The sequence below is a fragment of the Tyto alba genome, unplaced genomic scaffold (assembly GCF_018691265.1).
Source record: "Tyto alba isolate M040663 unplaced genomic scaffold, T.alba_DEE_v4.0 Super-Scaffold_45, whole genome shotgun sequence".
Taxonomy (NCBI): domain Eukaryota; kingdom Metazoa; phylum Chordata; class Aves; order Strigiformes; family Tytonidae; genus Tyto; species Tyto alba.
In genome coordinates this window covers 2,620,575-2,639,643 of record NW_024881321.1, presented here as the reverse complement: position 1 = coordinate 2,639,643, position 19,069 = coordinate 2,620,575, and the positions used below count along the sequence as shown (strand labels likewise).

Below are 19,069 nucleotides of genomic sequence, written 5' to 3'. Positions count from 1 at the left end.
CTGAAGAAAAACACTAGCCTAAAATATTTTTTTAAAGGCTAATGTGATGGAGAAAAAAAATCACACCATTAAAGTATTCTGAAACAAGTACTACCAGCTGCTATCAAGCACACAAATACAACAAAACGCAATTAAAGGAATTTTTAATGCTTCGCTTTTCTCTTTTGGCAGCTATTGCCCAGCAAGCGCCACATATTCCCAAAGGGAATGGCGAGTGCCTTTCCCTCCCCACCCCAACCCCAGCTGTCTACCCGGCACTGAGAGCAGGGAAAGGAGGGTGCTTTACCAGCCACTGCAGGATGGGATTTAAATCCCATCCTCACCTAGATCTCAGTCGAGACCCAGCAAGGCTAAGAGCCCAGCGGGTACTTATGCTGAGCTCACCAGCTCGGAGGCTGATTTCACCTCCCAGCCCCTCTTCCTTAGGGCAAAGCCCAGCCAAAGTCCCACACCATTATCAATAATTCTGTATATTGTTGTGTTTGCTTGGGGAGCTAGTCTCAGCCCCTGTCGCATACCAGCACTACAGTCTCATCAGATTTTAACTTAGGGCTCACTTGCAGTAGCTCTTCACAGCCCTACATTAAAAGCAAACAAAGCATGAGAAACCTCATTTCTGAGGAATACGGACAAAACAGCCACCTTTTAAAGGGCTACCACCCTATGCTAGCGATCCCAGCTCCTAACCAAGGCAAACAGGAGAGTCCCAAGTCCTCACTTTGAAGAGCCAAGAACCATCAGCCTGCCTGGCTTCAGTCACTCCCCGTCCCTCCCCGGGCTCAAAGAGGCAGAGGCAGTCCCTGCTCCCTTAACCTCCCCCTGAATTCGCTCCGGCGTTTGCACAGGAGGTGCCGAGGCAACCTCAGATCAGCAGATGCACGCTCCTGACTTATCCATGAAGCGTGCCGCCGCTCGTGCTTGCGCTTCGCCCGAACAGATCACCAAGACGCCTCAGCCCCATGTTTTCGGACTGCCCTGGACAGTACCGGGAACAGGCACGAGCGCTGCTCCTGCTGCGCCCAAAACCGCTGGGACAAGTGACACCAAGTGGCAATTTCTGCTCCAAACCTGTAGCGAAACATTCCCCCCCAGCACAGAATTAAAGTTTTTTTTCTGTTAGACACCCCTGGCCAGGTTTCCTCTCCAGGCCACCTCGGCGAGGGACGCTGTGGACACCAAGCTCAGAGAGGGAAAAGCCACCCTCCGAAGCGGCATCTTTCTCCACGAAGCTCGGCGGGCAGGTGGACAGCGAGGAGCAGGCTGAACATGAAGGACTTGGGGGGGGGGAAAATACGGCGCCGGGCACCGTTTCATGGGCGTCTTGCTCTGCCCCAGCTCGGCGGGGAGAGGGAAGGGGTGCTGCACCTCGGGACACCTTACGCCCGCTCTGGGGTTGGCCCTTTCTTTTTTATCGGGTATCACGGCCTTTGGGTAAACGTCACAGCGAAAGTCAAATGATAAAAACTCTGCCCTTGGGCTACTACTGAAGGTACCGGCTTCTCCTAAGGCAACAAAAAAATCTGAGTACGCCGTGTCATTAATTTCCACTGTGTGTTTTTAAGAGAATAACTTTTTTTTTTCCTCTAACTCTCCCAAGGGAAATTTGATCCTTTCCACAGTGCATCCACCACCACTTCAGCAGGTAAAAAGACACCCCTCTGTTGTCCCGTGGAGTTCAACGTCAGCAGATACTACCCTGCAGTTGAATAATCACAAAAAAAAAGACTGAATAATCACAAAAAAAGACTGAATAATCACAAAAAAAGTTGTTTTAGTTGCACATCAAGGGGCCCCACTGGATAATCTGTGTATCACTGAGTTCCCTGAAGTATTCACAGACCGTTCTAAGTGAACAGCCTCTTGGAAGCATAAGAAATTTATCAAGAAAATCACCATCCTCTGTTTTGGACTAAATATGCCTGTTTTCCTGGTTCTGAGGAATAAATTGAATATGCACTCAATTTACAGTTCAACTCTGCGAGTCTTCTACCTAAGGAAATACTTTTGGGCTTCAGTAGGAAGCCTCTACACGCCAGAAGAGTGAGAAACACGCCTGCCCCCATCCCTGCATTGCAGCAGGAGAAACAATGCAAAGCAGAGCAGCTAAAGGGGCAGGGAAAAAAATATCTCTGCTATACCAATAATCTGTTTAATCTTCAGTGCAGTTAATTCTCAGATCAGGAGAAGGCTCTAAACCATCCAACAGGAATTAAGCCATAACTACTTAGTGCTCTTACCTGTCTGTTTTTTTTGTTGCCAAGAGGTTATTAAATATTTCAGAAGAAATGTTCTCTTCAATTCTTAATTTGTAAACATCTCAAATCTGGAATGATGTAATTATAAATAGCCAACAACTCTTTATAGTCTCAAAGTACACTGGAAAAAAAAATCTCTGTGTACTGCTAAAGGACTTCAGCCTCCACATATTTAAATTCTATTATATTTTTTCCTCTACAGTGAGCAGAGTCCTCAGGCTAAAGCATGGTTAGAGTACTTTTGAGAAATGTTTATCCTTGCTTTTGTAACCGAAAATCATTCCATCTAAAGGAAGGACACCCCAGTCCATTATTCCTGCCTTTTCCATTTATTTCCTAAAGTGGAAAAGAGACATTAGAGAACTTGAGCAACAAGTGTGGCAGCAATAAATTACAGCAGCAGATGACAAACACACAGTACATACATACTAATTCTGCTCATTTAATCACCTACTTCCAGTCTGTCTACCTCCTCCAAGATGACTTCCAGCATTCCAAAGCCCTAAGCAGCCTCAGATTATTATTACTATTAGCAATAACAATAATAATAATAATGATAATACATCCTTCCTTTCCTCAAAATTGCTCAATGCCAAGGCCCCAGGCCATCAAAATTCAGTTCTGCACACCGACAGGTTTAGTTGTTTAATACTGGATATCAAGAGGAGAAACTTTAGAATACTAAAAAGAGTTCCCCACCCTCCAAAACCTGAAAACTAAAGAACCACACACAGAGGATTTCATCCCACTCTTACAGATCCCAAGATATCAACATTATGGCAGTTTATCAGGGTGGAGGGGAATTAAAACCAAATCACTTATATTATCTACATCATAAAGCTGCTACACTTTACCTCAAGACATTTAGCTTTACAACAAAGCAATATAAAAAGTGTGCCCAACAACACTTTTAAAACCTCAAAAAATAAGAGAGACTTTACAGTAACTTCATGCTTCTATGTTATTCTACAAGTTTGCAGATAACTCATTTTCCTCAGATCCCCTGCAAGAGCAATGCAGCCACTCCAAATTAATGCCATTAAAACTCTTCATCTAATCAATCCCCAGTACAGATATACACCAAGACCCCCACTTTGTCTCTTTCTCCCCCATATAATCTCTGAGAGAGACAAGCTCAGAACTGAGCCTACACACCCATCGTCCCAAAACAGCCACCAGCACCAGAAGGCAAATTAACATTTGGCTGCTCATCCAAATACAAAACAAGGCAAAAAAAAAAAAAGGGGGTACAGTCAACGGAGGGGCAGGCGGTTTTCCCTACAGCCATTTAAAAAACAGCAAAGTTTCTGGACTCTCTCAGGACTACAAAATTGAAATTTTTTTAGTGAAGCATGGGGAAACAGAGAGCAGCCAGAGGCAGCAGCTGACCCGTAGCTTCATTTTAGCTGATGTAAACGGGAGGATTTAAATGGATGCTTTGTATAAGCTACTCCTAAAAAATCCAAGCATGCCCTCAACAGTTTTCCCCTCTTCTTCCTCCTGGCTCCCTCTAGTGCTTTCAAGCACATACTGCCTTTTCCTTCCTGTTTTTATTTAATGAAAATATAAACATTTATATGCTAAGATGGGATGTTAAAGGAAGGGCAAGGACAGGTGACATTATAGTGGGGGTCTTCTACAGGCCACCCAACTAGGAAGACGGAGCAGATGAGGCCCTCTATAGACAGATAGGAGCAGCCTCATGTTCACACACCCTGGTCCTCACTGGGGCCTTCAACCACCCCAATATCTGTTGGAGGCACAACACAGCAGGGCACAAGAAATCCAGGAGGTCCCTGGAACGCGTTGGTGATAACGTCCTTCTCCAAGTGATAGAGCAGCCAACGAGGAGAAGGGCTGTGCTGCACCTTGTTCTTACCAACAGGGAGGGGCTGGTGGGGAGTGTGAAGCTCAAGGGCAGCCTTGGCTGCAGCAACCGCGAAATGGTGGAGTTCAGGATCCTCAGGGCAGTGAGGAGGGCACACAGCCAGCTCGCTGCCTTGGACTTCAGGAGAGCAGATTTTGGCCTCTTCAGGGATCTTCATGGTAGAGTACCATGGGGTAAAGCCCTGGAGGGAAGAGGGACCGAAGAAGGCTGGTTAATATTCAAGGATCACCTCCTCAAAGCTCAGGACTGGTGTGTCCCAACAAAGATGAGTCAGGTAAGAATCCAAGGAGGCTTGTATCAACAAACAATGAGTTCCTGGACAAACTCAAACACAAAACATAAGCCTACAGAGGGTAGAAGCAAGGAAAGGTAGCCTGGGAGGAATACACAGAAACTGAGCTGCCAGGGATCAGGTTAAGAAGGCCAAAGCCCTGATAGAATTAAATCTGGCCATGGATGTCAAAGGCAACAAAAAAAGCTTCTATAGGTACATTGGTCATAAAAGGAAGATGGAGAAAAATGTGGGCCCTCTCCAAAGGAAACAGGAGACCTGGTTACCCGGCATATGGAGAAGGCTGAGGTACTCAACAACTTTTTTGATTCAGTCTTTGGCATCAAGGGCTTCAGCCACACCACCCAAGTCTCAGAAGGTAAACGTGGGGACTGGGAGAAGGAAGAATTGCCCACTGTAGGAGAAGATCAGGTTTGAGACCATCTAAGGAACATGAAGTTGCACAAGTCCATGGGACCCGATGAAATGCATCTGTGGGTCCCGAGGGAACTGGCAGATGAAGTGGCTAAGCTGCTATCCATCATGGTTGAGAAGTCGTGGCAGTCCAGAGAAGTTCCCACTGAGTGGAAAAGGGGAAACATAATCCCCGTTTTTAAAAAGGGAAAAAAGGAAGACCCGGGGAACTACAGGCCAGTCAGTCTCACCTCCGTGCCCAGCAAGATCATGGAGTGAATCCTCCTGGACAATATGCTAGGGCACATGGAAAATAAGGAGGTGACTGGCGACAGCCAACATGGCTTCACTGAGGGGAAATAGTGCCTGACAAGTTTAGTGGTCTTCTATGATGGCGTTACAGCGTTGGTGGGTAAGGGAAGACCAAGTGACTTCATCTACCTGGCCTTGTGCAAAGCATTTGACACTGTCCCACACGACATCCTTGTCTCTAAATTGTAGACACGTGGGTTTGATGGATGGACCACTCGGTGGGTAAGGAATCGGCTGGATGGTCGCACTCAAAGAGTTGTGGTCAACAGCCTAATATCCAAGTGGAGAGCAGTGACGAGTGGTGCTCCTCAGGGGTTGGTGTTGGGGCCAGTGCTGTTTAACATCTTTGTTGGAGACATGGACGGTGGGATCGATGCACCCTCAGCAAGTTTGCCGATGACACCGAGCTGTGTGGTGCAGTGACACGCTGAGGGCAGGGATGGCATCCAGGGGGTCCTGGGCAGGCTGGAGAGGGGGGCCCGTGCGAACCTCATGGAGTTCAACAAGGCCAAGGGCAAGGTCCTGCCCGGGGGTCGGGGCAATCCCCAGCACAAATACAGGCTGGGCAAAGGATGGATTGAGAGCAGCCCTGCGGAGAAGGACTTGGGGATATTGGTGGATGGAAGACTGACTATGAGCCAACAATGTGCACTTGCAGCCCAGAAAGCCAACCGTGTCCTGGGATCCATCAAGAGAAGTGTGGCCAGCAGGTCAAGGGAGGTAATTCTCCCCCTCTACTCTGCTCTTGTGAGACCCTACACCCCTGGAGTACTGTGTTCAGCTCAGGGGCCCCCAGCATTAGACATGGACCTCCTCAAATGATTCCAGAGGAGGCCACGGAGATGCTGGGGGGGCTGGAGCAGCTCCCCTGGGGGGCCGGGCTGAGAGAGTTGGGGGGGTTCAGCCTGGAGAAGAGAAGGCTCCGGGGAGCCCTTCGAGCGGCCTCCCAGGGCTTAAAGGGGGGACAGGAGAGGGGGGGGGACTCTATCAGGGAGCGCAGGGATAGGGTGAGCGGTAACAGTTTTAAACTGAAAGAAGGTAGATTTAGGTCAGATATAAGGAAGAAATCATTTGCTGTGCGGGGGGGTGAGGCGCTGGCCCAGGGTTCCCAGAGCAGCTGTGGCTGCCCCCTCCCTGGAAGGGTTCAAGGCCAGGTTGGACGGGGCTGGGAGCACCCTGGGCTGGGGGAAGGTGTCCCTGCCCATGGCAGGGGGGTTGGAATTAGATGCTCTTTAAATTCCCTTCCAACCCAAACCATTCTATGATTCTATGTTTGGTTTTAGGTTTTTGGGTTGGTTTTTTTTGGTTGTTTTTTTTTTTTGTTTTGTTTTGGTCTTGTTTTTTTGTTTTTGTTTGGTTTTTTGGTTTTTTTTTTTTGTTTTGTTTTTTTTTTTTTTTTTTTTTAAGAGCTGCACTAATTCTTATAAACTGCTCCAGAGTTTTTACTGAATGTATTACTCAGATGTACATCACTCCAGCAATCATGCACTGACACTGGCCTTTCTACCAGAAACATTTATGTAATAAATACTTTATGGATAGGACAGCGTATTTAAAATTTTACTGATTTTAAAGGCATCCATCAGCTGAATCCTTAGAGAAAGTCAGCTAAAATGATTCCCTCTCCTTGCGCATTCCCATCCCCAAACAGGAATTACATCTAAATGGGAGGTTACTAAAGCCCAACATCTGGAAAATAAAACTTTAAAATTTTATGCCTGCTCTAAAGAGTCACTAATAAAATGTTAATCACATCCCTTATCTACTGTGTCCCAGCACAAAACACAATTAGGAACCACACCTGCACTCCCACTTTTAGGAGTGGAGGAACGGTGAATTCATGACAACATCATGCTTTTTACCTGTGGATGGATGCGAACAGAAGCTAGTCCTCCAAAAATCAGTAACTCCCTGAAGAGCTGAATGGGTATTTTTAATATAATTAAAGCCTTCACCTCTCCAAACTGCTTCTATCCCAGCTCTGTATAGTCAACCACTTCAGTGGCCACGTTTGTTTGTTCAAGGCCCATTCACAGAATTAAAAATGTGAAAAGGAAAGTTCATTTCAAAAGGAACAACAAAAAGAGCTTTGCTGAAGATCCATAATTTAACCTCTCATCACATGTGTACCATAAGAGGCCAAATCTTACAGTTTGTGTTGCAGCATACCAAAAAAATAGGTTTTTTACAGTAGCAACAAGCAGAAGCTCTACACAGTCAAATAAGCCCTCTCTGTCTAGCATGCTAAAAGACAGTCCTTGCATCACTGCTAGCACTTTTCTTCATTAGACTGCAAAATTCTTTCATATGCAAAAGAGCATTTATCTGCCATCTCCCATTTCCAAAACATTCAAACAATATTAATACTGTTTAGTCTTCTTGCAAATACTGAATTTAGTTGCTGGTTTCCACATAACTTCACCAAGCAATTTTCTTAATGTTAGGCACGAGTTAGTAAAACAGCATGGGGTACTGTATGTTAAGACATTCCCTTCCAACACGCTTGTGTATGCAAAAAACCCTATACATCTTCCCCGGTGGTGAAACACAACAGAGCATCCCTAACCAGAACTTTAAACTTCCTAACAGAGCTTGAAGCTGAAAGCTGTGTTAGTGCATATTCATCTCACTAATGGTGATGTGCAATGAATATGCCAGGCAGATCAACTGCCTTCTGATGACAGTAATTTCTTTATACATAATGTATGGCTCTGTTTCTGACAAGCTGGAAAGCACTTTGTGATTAAAACTTTTCCTCTACTGACTGCTACTATAGAGCTCTAAAGCATTTTTCATCAGATGCTCTCAAGATGACTTGCAAACAAACAAAACTAAGCTTCATTCGAAAGAAAAGTGAAACACTCCTGTGAGGCACTCACCAGAACACCCATTTTAGTATGAGGAAACTGAGGTGGCAGCAAGCAAACACACACAGATGTGTACTCTAAAATGTACTGTTAAAGAATGCCAATAGATAGGAACCATCATTCTGGATCAGACAAAGCTCTATCAGATCCCATCTCCAGGAGCAGCTGACACCAAGCGCAAAGTAGAAAAAGAAATATAAACCAGAAGGACCACTCTACTGTTCTGCTTCTGCCAATTAGCACCTTTGAGGTTTCCTGAAGCTCATCCAAAATCACCATGCTAAATAGCTACAAATAGCTCCATGGCTGTTTGCATTATAAAAGAGCAACTATTGCTCTTCTTGAAGGACTTTGGAATCATATCTGCAATACTTAGGTACAACAAATTGCTCCAGATTGCTTCTGACTCTCGAGACTGAGCAGCCAAAATAACTTTATCTGCCATCAAAATCTACGCTTCTGAAGGGTAAAAGACCGCTACTGTCCAATAAAAAAAAAAAAAAGTCATGAATAGCACTGAAAGTAAGGTGTACGCCCTCACAAATGAGTCTCAAGCTATATCAGCCCAGACGTGAAAAGTTATCTAGTATATTTGCAAAAAAAATATTTATATCAGTCAGAAGCTGAGTCTGAACACCTGCAGAACACATTTTCTCATATTGTATATGCATTCAGTACCTCAATTCTCTCTCTCTCATATGACATTCCTCAATGTCATATTCAAGCCTAACATCACAAGGAGACAAAATTTCATATCTACTAAATCAAACAGAGATTCCCAAACACAAGGAGTCAGAAGCGTAGGTCTGATAGTGGGATTGAGAGTGAAAATTCCGAAAACCATTTCTATCAAAACAGCAGCGCTCGTAAGGATGTAAGATTATGTCTGGCGTTATTGCCGATTTGGTAGTTTTCACCCCAGTACCAGGGAAAAGAAATGGCTTGTTTTCTGAGAGCAGGCAGAATCCCGTGAGAAGGTCACCTAGCAGGACCCATAACAGTTCAACTTCCCATGATCACAGCAAGGCAGTCTTTACTAGCTGTCATCATGGGATGAAATTACTTTCGTAAGCCTGAGAACTTCCAATGAAAGCTAGCAGCACACAAAGACCTGTATCTGAACAGCTGCACATCAGCTAAATAAAGACATAAACCTAAGCTATTTAATACCTCGTCATTTAACCCAACCACCACAGTACCTGTATTTATGTTTTTCCATTTAAAAAAAAAATATAAATGGCATGGTTAGGAAGTTTAAAAGACAGAACTGGCTTTTCTTTCAAAATTGAAGACAGGTTCTAGATGTTTCCTATAGACTTATGAAGTAAGAGCTAATTTGGGAAAAAAAAGGATTGAAACAGTTTTTTCTCATCTGAAATCAAGGAATAAATGTTGTTACTAGAAACAGAAGAATTTAAAAATTGCAAAGATCCGTTCTGGTTCTCACAGAGCATGGATTACTGTATGATGTAGCTTAACAGCTTCTTGAACAAGAACAACTTCTTAAAACATCTTGGATCTTGACGTTAATTTCAAGTGTTGGAGAATCTATGAAATCCATCAATAAGGTAGTGCAATAGTTAACTAGTTACCACTTTAAATATTTTTTCCTTTTATGCTACTTCATATTCTTTTTTTACTTTCTGCTTCCTGCCACTGTGACTCCTGTATTTGCAAAGGTATGCTCTTTGAAGGCTCCCCATTTTGTTCAGGCACAGGTACACAATCAAATCACTTCAACAAACTCAGAATTTACTTCTTCATCACCATCTACATTAATTGTACAGGTATGTTTTCACAACACTTGCAACCAGTGCTGACTTTGATTTAAAAACATGTCTTGAAGTAAATCCATCAAACCTGATTATATTCCAGAAGTGAGGTCAATAATATTGGAAAGGAAATCCCTCATTCTGCGTTCCATGTGTTCAACTACCAGCTCTTCGCTGCCACTGATCTACAGGGAGTGTCTGATCCACTGCCTGTTGCCCCTGAGCCTCAATAACTTGCAGTAGCGTTTTTTCAGATACTGTTCCTCATCTTTAACGTGCATCCAGCCTTTTTTTCATGGTGATTAAACTTCCCAAATCTTTAAGTCCATCTTTCAAAAGAGTCAGCTAATGCGCTCTTGAATTCAATCAAATGCAAGAGGCTATGCCATCATTTGTAATTTTTCTACTCTATGTGGCCTAGATAAAACTGTCAGGAAGGATTTTGCACTTTCTTCCAACTACGTTCATTTGAGGCTTGGGGTTTTTTTTTGCAAACAAATATCCAAGGATTGAACATCACAAAATTATATCTTAATTCAATGATTTCCTATTGAGCGGAACATTTTTCAGGAGTCAGTGACTTAGACTACATCAAACCCTTAATCTAAGTAATATACTAGACATTTTATAGTACCTGTTTTCTATTAATCATCTTGAATAGCATTTGCTACATGACAATCCTTAAAATTCTGGACAGTTTTACATTAGCCATTTAAAAAAAATATTCCTCAGTCTCCATAAATTTGTAATACAAATTTTCAGAAGTGATCTTTCCATCTTTATTTACTGCTGTAATATGATGGGTTTGTTTACAGTTATATGATTATTTGTAATATTCAGCTTCATTCTCACTACAGACAGACATAACAGTTCTGTCTTTTCAGCACAGATGTTGACAACTTCAGCGCAGCCACCAGACGTATGTCACTGTTCTTTTTGTTCCTGGCATTTTTAGAACTTCTCCTTATAAGCCCTAAATCCTACAGAAAATATGGGGAGTTTTCTTTAATCATCTTTATTAAAAAGTACTTACACTTATTCCTCTATATTGGCTGCTGCCCTTGAACCACTTCTAAATTAAAATGGGACTCTTCCTTTGCTTAATCGATCTCGATCTTTTCGTATTCAGCTCTGCACATTCTAGATAGCCACGTGTTTTTGCATTTCCACCCCTCCCCAACTTTGAGACGCACTCTTGTAAGCAACATTAGAAGTCTATTAGTGATGCAACGGTACGTCACATCACGCAGAACAGATTTGCTTAGTCCCTCATGTTTTTCATCCTCAAAGATGGGAATGTCATGTAGTTTTTCAGTGGTCTTCTCCGATGACCTTAAGAACTGCAATGAGACCTTATGAAGCATGAACAAGGAGCTACTGAGTTTACAGGGTGGGGAGAGTTCATGAGTGAGGAAAAACAACAGGTAACATCTCTGTGCGTGTTTTCTTAGCATTTAACTGCTGCCCAGGAAACTTGAAAAGCATGAAGATATCTTGGGAAATCCTCCAGCAACATCCTTCTTTCCCTGACAAAAGGGTGGAACACATGAATTGCAGGGGCACGTATCTCCTCACATTAATGTTGGTTTTTTGAAGGGAAAAACCTTTTCCAGTCAACACACAATCTAAAGACTACCAACCCTATTTGACCTCAGAGTTCATTCAAACCTGTCTTCATTCAAACTGCCTTTGATCAAAAGCACTTTGTCTTTTCCTTTCGTATTTTGCCCAAGGCTGCGAGTGATGCTCGCAATAGAGGAGTACAGATGTCGCAGGCAGTTACAGACCTAAACATGGATTGTAATGTAAAAGACAAGACCTACTAATGGCCTGCAGATGAGGAAGAGCAGCACCAAAGGTCAACACAATTTTTATGTAGTAAGCTTGCATTTAGAAGGTTCAGCCTTACTTAGCTCACTTAAACCAATTTGTTAGGAAAAAAAAAAAAAAAGAAACAAACAAAAACAAACAACAGAAAAACCCAAATCAAAGAACAGTGATCTAAAAAAATGCCCCAAAACCACAGACTTTTCCCAGTGATTATGTGATATACTCAATATTCGCCTTAACAGGGAATTACAACCGCCCTGCAATCCTGCCATCACCCTATGAAGTCCAATCTGGTGCCTTATTTCTAACAACAAATAAAACATATTGCAGACAGCTTCTCCTGTATCTGAAAGCAACAGGTAGTGAACGACCACCATGAACTGGGAGTCTTTTGCTTATTTGCAGAAGTGAAAGACAGCTGCCTGACTGCCAATGAACTGCAGGAAGTGAGAGCACACAATTAATTGAGGAGGGAGAGTTTATACAGCCGTGCCTCTCTGCTGACACATGAAAAAAGGCGTAACAAAGAGCTGAATGCTACATGTTTCTCAGAACACTACAGCTGCCAGGAATGAACTCTCCTTCCATATAATTTTAATCTCTCCATATTCAGTAATCTCCAGTGCCCTTACTAAAAAACCCACACACAGCTTCCCTCCCGCACTTAAAAGCGAGTGAACTGTATTCTTTGCTGCAATAAATTTGTACGCATAAATTTGCACAAGTGCCTTTGTGCCACATTGACACGATGTCTTCAACAAAGATCACCCAAACCAATAGCTGTCACTCATCTGGCCCCACATTGCAAAGTCCACTTATGCAGCAGTACTTTCTTCCATCTTATCATCTCTTGCAACAGGAAACACAAGGCATGAACATTACTGGGATATCAGAAGTTTTTTTAAAAAGTCATGCTGTAAAATAATTTAAAGATGTTGTTTCACAACTGATTAAGTTGCTCTAAGATCACATTGCTGCCAAAAAGGGAAGTCCAGCCCTTCCTGCCATCCCCTCCCTTGCATCACTTCTAGGAATGGCACAACTGCAGAGGGAGACAGATCAGCCTGCCGGGCACCCTGAAAATTTAACAGCTAGAAAAAAAAAAAGCCTCTCTTCTCTCCCATAAAAATGCAGCTTTTGGAGAAGTAAGAGGAACTGTGGAGGGACTTACTAAGTGTAATTTGTGGGAAATTTTTGGAACTACCTTTATTGCTAATTTCTAAAATGGACAGTCCAGACTACAATACCAAAAGAACAAAAGAAAAGAAAAAAAAAATCCATCCACCCATGAACAATTTTTTGGAAGAGGGGGGATGCAATTTTAAAATATTTCTACAATGTGGTGGCAAAAACAGTTAAAAAGAAAAAATCCTGCCCTCATTCTCATACATCTTGATCTGCTAATGCAAAGGTTGTAGTACCTTGGTATGAATTCATTAACAAAATCAATTAACCTTAAAAACAATCCTTCACTTAAAACTTATGCTACCAAACCACAACTCACGTAACTGGTTCATCACAAACTTGACAGAAACCATATCTGCACACAAAATGAAGCTAACCAGCAGTATTTGGTAGACTTTTTTCTTTTTTTTTGGCAGTTGCACATGAAATCTATTTGTCTAGCAGTACTCAATCACACTAAAGCTTTTCTGTTGTTTTATTTTTTTCTTTTTTTTTAAATGTCTGTCTGCATGCAATCTAAATTTCTGTTGGTATTACTGTGTAACAAATAGCATATGCATCCATTTCTCTGAAAGCAAGGCCAAATTCATATATTAGAGTCACTTAGGTAACATTTCTTATGAAACAAGGTTGCAAAGGTTTTGGGCCCATAGTTCACTTAGTGCTGCTGAAAGGATGTTCCACCTATTTTCAACTAAGCTGCTTTGGTTTCAGTCATTCAAGAATTTTATAGAAAAAAAAAAACAACCAAACAAACAAAAAAACCACCACCAACAACAAAATGAAGTTAAATTCAGGGAGAACAGAACTGTTTCTTTCTTTGCCAGTGACAATTTGAAATGTTCAGGGGACTGCAGCTTCCCTGACCCTTCATAATGCTTATTAGTAAAACCAAACACAATAAATATTAATAGGACAACACTGCTTCCCACCCTTGGTCCTCCTATTCCCCACACCTTACTGACAGTTTCCACACCTCTACCAAGTTAGACCAAACCAACTGTTGATGCAGCACAGTAAACTGGATCAGGAAAAACAATCAACTAAAAAAATGGGGTTTTCTTCAGCTAAATTAGTTTTCCTACAGGAGGCTGTGACTAAGAATTATTTAGTTCAGAATACTCTTATTAAGAGCCCTGTTGTTGAGCCTCTACATCACAACAGGTACCTACCCTGTTTTCTATGGTTGTAGTCAAATTCCTTTTAGTATACTTGAAACCTTGCAGGTTTCAGTTTTATTTGAAAGCGATTATTCGGCCTACACACAATAACGACTTCAAGCTTTTGCCATATGCCTCCATTCAATGGCTTTTATTAGGTCAGGTCCAATTCTACGCCAGGCACTCACTCGCTTGCCTTTGTACAGCTGCTACCAAGACCAGCACTAACCGATCAACCTTACATCAGCTGGCATCACAAGGACACCTTCCTCTACACTTTGATTTACCAAAATAAAAGGCAAATCAAAAAGAAGTTGTGGAGCACCCCACAAAACATCTCTCAAGAGCAGGAACACCACAAATTCACTAAATCCTGAAGACTGCTTAGCAATTTTTTTTCTTCTACATCTTCATTTAATGAAAATACTTTGTGAGCATACTTTAATCTGCATAAAAACCCACAAACAGAGCCCATCAAAAGGGGTCAGAATTCTTTACAACCACTAGCTTTACTTCAGAAAATACCAGTGAAAATTTTCTTTATATATAGTTATGTTCACATGGAGAAATTAAAAGATTTTCAGGCATCCATTTATTTTTTGGTTCCTTTCATTATATATATCTACTGTCTGCTTCCCAGAGATCTTGGGCCCTTTCCAGTGCAACTGTAACCGCAGGCTTTCGGATCTTGTTAATTCATCTGAGTCACCTGAAATTAGAGGACACAGTTTTAGGTCTTGATCAGCATGCTGTGGTGGGGCTGTGGCACAGCAAAGGCAACGCATGCTGCTCAACTTGGTCTGACATTATCTAATATTTAAACCAGCCTTTGCTTTATGCGTTCATGCAACTGTCTGGAATCTGTTGGCAATGAATACTGAGACTGTAAGACAGAAATATAACTAAAACTGAAAACGTTTCTACTACATAAACAGTCTAATAAAGATGAAATCCATTACGTTACCAGTCTCCAAATGCAGACCTTGAAGGATATGCCAGCTAGTGGATGGTTAAGAGTTTCAGCGTATTGGGCCAGCCTCCAAAACCCTCAAGCCACTTGGTAATTAACAGACATCTAGGTCCTCCACATGAAAGAAGTCTATTGTTTAAACAGTGACACAAATTTTTCCTTTCCGTTTCATAGCCGGTCTCTGCCTGTGTTTTAAGATTCCCTTAGGACCATAACAGTTTATGAATTTAGAAGCTCCAGTTCTCAAATAGACAATTTGTTTGACTTTTAAATGCCAGGAATGCAAATGTGCTTACATCACAGGTAGAACAAAATCATTTTACAGACTCCTCAGACATCCCAAATCTCCCCTTTCTCTTATTTAATAGCTGGAAAAATTATTATTCAAATAACCTAATTAAAACCTAACATATCTACAATAGTAACAGAATTAGAAAACAGTAACAAAACGTACTGAGGGCCTGTAAATAGCCTGTGAGAAGTCCAATTAGTAAGCAACATATCTACAGGGAGTATTAGTCTGTGTCTTCATAAGTAATGATGTGTTATAGCAAAACTAAGATAAACCAAAAGATGCCCCAATGAATACATTTTGTAAAGAAGCAATGATCTACGATCTGTATAAAATTGCCTGTTCTCTGATCTGTTATCTTACTCAAGCCAGATTAGATGTGTGAAAAACAAGAGACTACATATAAGCCATACTTAAACGTAATAGAAGAGAACATAATGTTAAAGTTACATTTTGAAAGAATGAGGTGTGGACACTTAACTATAAGGGAGCAACTTAAATCACCAAGAAGGATAGCAGGGAGGATGTGACAGAGAAGGCGCTGGTAAAAGTACTCAGTTGACATGAAAATACTTTAAGAAGAAGAGGCAATAAAATAAAGAGCCAATCCCGTCAGAAAAGGACAACAAGCTAAATGAGAATTATAAAACATTTTCCGAATGCCCATGGCTTTCCAAGGGCTATGGCTTTAACTGCTTTGCTCTTTTCTGGAGTCTGACTGGTGTCTCTGTACCTCACCCAAGCCTATCTGGCCATGTGAGGAAACACCCAAATCCCCACCGCGTTCAAGACGATAAAAACAACCCTGGAGAAGAGAACTGGATGAGATAGTTTCTTTTTTGATCAGCTTCATCTCCTCCCACTCAAAGGGGCCATTTGCAGTCTGCCCATCTATGCAATCGTTCACCCGAAGTCTCCAAGTAGGACCAGAATTACGAATTACATAACACAAAAGTGTAATTCAGCAACTCAACCAGCAGCACCACTCTCCCACCACCACCCTAACGCAGGCAGTAGGGATCCTGTAAAGCGTTTGAAACCAGCTGTCCTCACCTCTAGGTGCAGCTGGTCAGCCCAGGTGTTGACTGCAGAGCCCCAAGAAGCTCATGTGGCTGCAGGCAGGTTACTGGGATGTCAGAGCAGCATTGCTTGTGAGGTTCTGCCACCTAACAAGTTTGGGAAGAACTGAGATGATTAGCTCACTGGCAGAATTTGCTGCTATGTTGCAGAAAGCCTGTCTTACAGTTCCAGGTAAAAGTAAAATCAAGGAAACTTGGCTATATTTCAAAACTGCCACCTTATTGTCATTAAGAAAGACTCAATTCCCGCTCCTTTTGCTTCAAATAACAAACGAAATACTAATTTCTCTTTTGTCTGAGAGGCATGCAGTCATGTGCTTCCAGCTTCTTCCATCACTCCCAGTTGCTAATAAAAGGTTTTGAGTGCTGCTGACACTTTATAAGGAATAACAGAGATGACACCAGCGTTACCTCTTCGCTACATGCCCTCTGCATTCACGTGCTAAAATACAGAAAACTGCATTTCCAATCGCACTGACGTAAAGCACATTTATACATGCGCGAATGCATCTATAAATGATTGACTGATTTCGATCGGTCTTAAATTTCAATTTAGTAGCTTCTTTGCATTAGCCCCCACAGACGGCCTCGGTGCTTCCCTGCTCTTTTTCCTGGAGCGACCTCCACGGACCGCAGCAGTGCGTGCTCACCGAGAGGCACCAGGCGAAAGATCCCGCTGCGGCAGACGGAATAAGCTCCAGCAGCTTGCTCAGAGCGAAGGGGCTGCTTTCCTCAGCGCTGCAGGATAACGCCACTGACTGCTTCCAAGTAAAACCGCCACCATGGTCAGATTCCTAATACTTACATTTCAATGAATTATTGCTGGAAAAATGCTCACGCTCATTTGCTGCTCACGACCGTGAAGCATAGGGCAACTTTATCATCACAAAAACCCAGTCAAACCATCGACCTAACCATATCAGGGAAGCAGACATATACAATCCTGCTATCCAACCATAAACATAATTATTGTACAACGGCCATTGTTTATGAGACTGCAGTATCATCTCCATTTTGTTGATTAATGCTTACCATACAGTTTCAAAGCATGTAGGCAAGCACAGGAACCTATTTAGGAGGCATTCAAGGAAGGAAAACTTTATGAGGAAATAACCATTTAAAATAATTTCTAATTAATACAATCATTATGATGCTTGGCTCCATCTTCTCTGTATTTGATATATTTCTGACACACACTTTATAAGGCCACCAAGTGTTTTATAACACTCATTATTCACTTGCATGTTCACATATATTAATAATTCAGTAAAATGAAAGCAGTTAATCTGCAAACATCATCTCACAATGCAGTATATTCCATGAACGAGAAAAGCTTGTATTCAACTTTTAAATAAACAATTACAGGAGAGAAATCTCTTTTTTTTAAAACATGAAGGATTATTTTTATTGGGAGATTTGTAAGCACACTAGTAGTGCCCAGCCATCCTGTTACAAATAATGTCATTGTTGGTTATCTCATTTCTCTCTGTAGTTAGTACTCATGGCCTAATTAGTGAACTTCAAACTTGAGGACAGATGTAGGCATACCTATGTAAACATTTAAAAGGTTTCATGAAAGTACAAAGCAGATGCTGGACATCAAAATCTTCTCAAGGATCCTGGGTCTGACCAGAGCTCCCAGTCATGTAAACATAGTATTCTCCCATGTTCAAATTCAATTTCTATTCCCCTCCACCCAACTAAAGAAATACTTTTAATAATATCCACAAGATTGGAAATGCTTTGGCAATTATTTGAGCATATTATGTCTATCTCTACAGTTTACAGTGGTGGTAGAAAAAGAAGCGACAAAGAAGTGACGACAAACCACCCTCCCCACCTTTTAGGAGTTAATTTTTGTCTCTCTGAAAAATCCCTTTACATAGCTGCAATGAAATCACCTGTAAAGTAGCGCTGCTGAAAATGTCAAGGACAATGTAAACTTCTTTTATTCTCACACTTTGAATCAAAAAGGCAGTCATAACTTAGCACCTCATAGGGTACAGCTGCAACCAGCAACGGCAAATGGCAGGGGCCAGCAGTTAAGCAACTCATTCACTTAACAAATATTTTAATTTGGCGAACTGGAATCAAAAGCCCAAACACCCCTCAGTAACTCGCTTTAATTGCCTTCTCCCCACCCGTGTGCCCGCAGCCCCGCTGACCTCAGCCGGCTGTCAGCGCCCCTGTGACCAAGACAACCTCCCCACAGGTGCCTAGCGACTCCATGACAGCTGTGGGCAGCCCCACCGGCGGGCAGGTGGGGGTCCAACAAGCTGCCCACACCACATGCTGAGAGAGCCACCCCAGCCCCTCGGGCCAGACAGGCCCCACCAGACCCAAAAGAGCGCTCAGAGCCACCCCAGCAGCCTCACGCTCACTCAAGCAAATCAGCTGCCTGCCATCGTTCCCCCCCCCGCTTCCCTCCCGCCCTCTCCGACCAGTCAGCTCTGCGCCAAAATGGCGACGCTCCCACAGCGCCCGCTCCGCCCACCCAAAATGGCGGACGCACCCCCAGCCTCTCAGCTTCCTTCCCCCCCGCCCCCGCTGTCACTCCACGGCCGCACGACCGTCCCATTGGCCAGCGCTGTGCGCACCTGCACCACCACACACCCCCGCCGCAGCCAATAGCGACGAAGAAAAGCGCTCGTCCTTCCCTTGAGCGGCCCCACCTCCTGCGCGCGGCCATTCGCTCCCGCGGCCCCGCGCCCGCCTTGCGCATGCGTCCTAGCCACCAGCCGGAAGGTTCGGCGCCCTGCGCCGCGGGCTTGGGG

At 42.9% G+C, this 19,069-nt stretch overlaps 1 protein-coding gene across 1 annotated transcript in view; it reads right to left on the bottom strand.

Moving 5' to 3' along the window:
- Positions 1 to 18,984, bottom strand: part of CAB39L (calcium binding protein 39 like) — a 66,692-nt gene extending 47,708 nt beyond the window's left edge. Inside the window, exon 1 of the mRNA XM_042806047.1 lies at positions 18,968 to 18,984. The gene's annotated coding sequence lies outside the window, so the exon portion shown is untranslated. The remainder of the gene's footprint in view (positions 1 to 18,967) is intronic.
- Between the last annotated feature and the right edge of the window lie 85 nt (positions 18,985 to 19,069).